This window comes from Lepus europaeus, unplaced genomic scaffold (genome assembly GCF_033115175.1).
Source record: "Lepus europaeus isolate LE1 unplaced genomic scaffold, mLepTim1.pri SCAFFOLD_258, whole genome shotgun sequence".
NCBI classification, from domain to species: Eukaryota; Metazoa; Chordata; class Mammalia; order Lagomorpha; family Leporidae; genus Lepus; species Lepus europaeus.
The window spans coordinates 170,338-173,457 of record NW_026909139.1 but is presented as its reverse complement, the minus strand read 5'-3'; the positions used below and the strand labels follow the sequence as shown (position 1 = coordinate 173,457).

Genomic DNA, 3,120 nt, shown 5'->3' with positions numbered 1-3,120 from the left:
CTGAACCCCGAGTCTCCAACGTACCCACCGTTCTCTCCCCAGAGTGGCGTCTCCCGTGGGGCGGGGCACAGCAGGGGAGGGGCAGGTCGAGCAAGCCGGGCCCGTCCCACCCCTACCTGGACGCCACCTGGACTTCCCCGGCCACCTCCTCCATGCTGCCCACCTTGCCGGGCGGCTGAGGCGTCGTCCAATCGCCTTCCCCCTCCCCACACCCCCGCCCCGCTCCCCTGGGCACGGCCCCCACACCCCAGGCCTCCCAACCCGTGCTGGTCTCTGCTTGCCCAGGACCCTCGCACAGGCCTTCTCTCCGGAGAGCCTCCCCAGCAAGCCAAGGTCTTTGTGGGTGGTCTGGGGCCCCATGGAGGGGGTCTCCCAGCCTGGCAGCGGCATTTCCCCCCTGGGGCCTCTGCTGCGGCCAGGCCGAAGCCCCCAACCAGCCCCTCTGCTCCTTCCACTTGGCCACGCCCACGGGCTCTGGGCCGTGGATGGCACGAGGGCACCAGGCCGGACACCCCAGGGCGGCCAGGCCAGTGCCAAGAAAGTTCTACCGACTTCTGCCTCCTGCGCCCTCCGTGGCCTACGCTGTGCCCCCACCTGTGGGGCTTTCCCCTCCACGCAGGTCCAGTGTGCAGACCCTGGCCTCCCTGCCCCAGGATGCACCTCGGGCCTGTCTGACCAGGGCCTGGGGGCACCCGCAGGCCCCAGCCGAGCTCTCGAAGCCGGGTGGCGGCTGTGGGGCGGAGCCCCCCAGGTGAGGCCCGCACACTTAGGACCCCCGCAGCTGATGGGAGACCCCATGGAACTCCCGGCTAGCGGCCGCAGCCTGTCCCAGTCCTGGCTGCGTGGGCAGTGAACTGTAAGATGGACGCTCGCTCGCTCGCTCGCTCTCACCTCCCAGCACCCCCGGGCTCTGGCCCAGCTCCCCTGTGCACACCTGAGCCCCCAGCCTGTTTCTCTGTGACACATGGGGGCATCGCGGCCCTGCCACGACCCAGCCCAGCCCCTCCCGGGGCAGCCACTGGGCAAATGGGCCAAGAACACGGAGAAGGCCGCGGAGGGCCAGGAAAGCTACCCGGCCCAGCCCTGGCGGCTGAGGCTTGGGGTCCAGCCCGCTTGAGTGGCGCGGCCTCGCCCCCTGGCGGACACTGCCGGAATCGCCTCCGGCCCGGCAGCCTGACCAGACGTCTGTGCCTCCTATGTGTCTCCCCAGAGAGGTGCAAGGCAGGGGGCTGGGAACCCACCCTGTCTGGCCTGCGTGGCATCCAGGATCAGCGCTGCAGGCTGACCCCTGGGCCTCAGCGGTCACTCAAGTGGGCAGGATTCTGTCCCTGGGAGGGCCCCGGGGCTAGCGTGCGGAACAGGTCTGTGCCCACCCCTACCCAGCCACAGACGCTGCGGGAACCCGGGGGCGGGGGGGATCGGGCTGCCCCGCAGGGGAGGGGCAGGCTCCCCCACGCTGCCCGCTGGCGCCCGGAGCTGGGAGCCACAGAAGAGCAGGTGGACGGGGCCGCGTGCCCAGGGAGGCTTCCTGGGGAGCAGAGCCACCTCTGGGGGCGCAAGCCAGCCTGACTCCCCCGGCCACTCCCCGGGCTGGAGCGGGAGCCTCACGAGAGGCCTGGACCCTGGCTGCCGAGGCACGCGTGGCCTGGAGGTCAGAGCGCGGTCCCCCCTCTGCTCGGGGCAGCCCGGACCTGGGGACCAGAACGGCCAGGCCAGGGCTGGGTGTGCGCGCAGACCCAGCAGCGGCCGCCAGGGGGCGCAAGTGTGCACGGGGCCCACGGCCGGACCCCCGGGGGTCTTCTAGGTCCCCGGGGGTCTTCTCCTCCCACAGCAGCCCAGACGGCCACTGGCCGCCCGAGGACGCGGGCCGGCCCCGGGGCACAGGTGTGCGGGAGACGCCAGCCCCACCCCCGGCCCCCCAGGGGGGGACCCGGCGCGGACCCCTGGGCCCTGGGCCCCGCCGGGCCGTGGGGGTCGCCAGGACGGAAGTGCAGGCCCCCGGGGGCGAGGAGACCCCGGCCCTGGGACGCCAGCGCCCGGGGGGTCCTGGATGCAGGTTCCTGGCCTGACTGGGGGGGCGGCACCCTGCGCCCCCACTCCACCGGGGAGCCCGGCCTGCGCGCCCAGCCCACGGGGACCAGGCCCCTCGGGGGCCGGAGCCTGCGGTGGGCGGGGGACCCAGGCCCGCCCCGGCCCGGGAGGCCCAGGGGCAGGGGGCTCCTAGCCGCGACCACCGGCTGTGAGTGACGGGCAGGAGCGGGGCAGAGCCCGGACCCCGGACCCGCCCCGCGGCAGGTGCAGCGCTCGGCGCGGTATACAGTCGGCGCTCAGGGCTGCGCGGCCGTCGGACGCACGCGCCATCCAGCGAGGGCGCCACCGCCGCCGCGGGGAGCCCAAGGGCCACGCGCGGACCCTGCACCCGGATCCGGGGGCGCCACGACCCATGCAGGCCGCGAGAGCTCTCGGCCCGCGGAGCGCGAACACGCAGCCACACGACCGCGCAGAGCATGCGCAGACCCTGAGCGCCCCCCGGCCCCCGCGCCCCGAGCACCCACAGTTCCAAGCGCAGGGCCGCGTCCGGAAGTCCGTGGGCGGATCTCCCGAACCTCGTCCTCTGATTCGAAACCAGCCACTACCACTTCCGCAGACGGAGCGGGGCGCTTCCGTCCGCCGGCGAGGCGCGTCGCCGCAGGAAGCGCGCCCGCCCTGTTTTGTTTCCGGGGCAGTCGGCTTCGCGGAAGGACGCCCGGGACTTCCGGTTGTTCCATTCAGCCTCTGATTGGCTAGTTTTATGAATATATTAAAACACAAACGCAGGTCTATTTTGTTCTTAATACGCTCGAGTGAATAAAAGTCTCCGGGGAGAAACAGCGTTATTTTCATCGTTTCCTCAGTAATTCCTAAATATGAGCTGTGTAGACTGAGGCAAAGTCACCCTCATCGTAAAGTGATCGGATTTATGGGCTTTAAATAAGTTGTGGGCGGAGTGAGAGCTGTGTTGTATGAAAGGAGAGAAGGTTAGCACTCCCTTGACAAGGATGGAAGAGGCCCTCGGGCCTTACAACACACATACGGTTAAGGCATTGCCACCTACTTCGTGGCATCTAACCACTGTTTTTT

At 70.4% G+C, this 3,120-nt stretch overlaps 1 non-coding gene across 1 annotated transcript; it reads left to right on the top strand.

Moving 5' to 3' along the window:
• The first annotated feature begins 2,995 nt into the window (after nucleotides 1-2,995).
• LOC133754636 (U6atac minor spliceosomal RNA) lies at nucleotides 2,996-3,120 on the top strand. The gene has a single exon (XR_009865293.1). It is a non-coding gene; the product is annotated as a U6atac minor spliceosomal RNA (small nuclear RNA).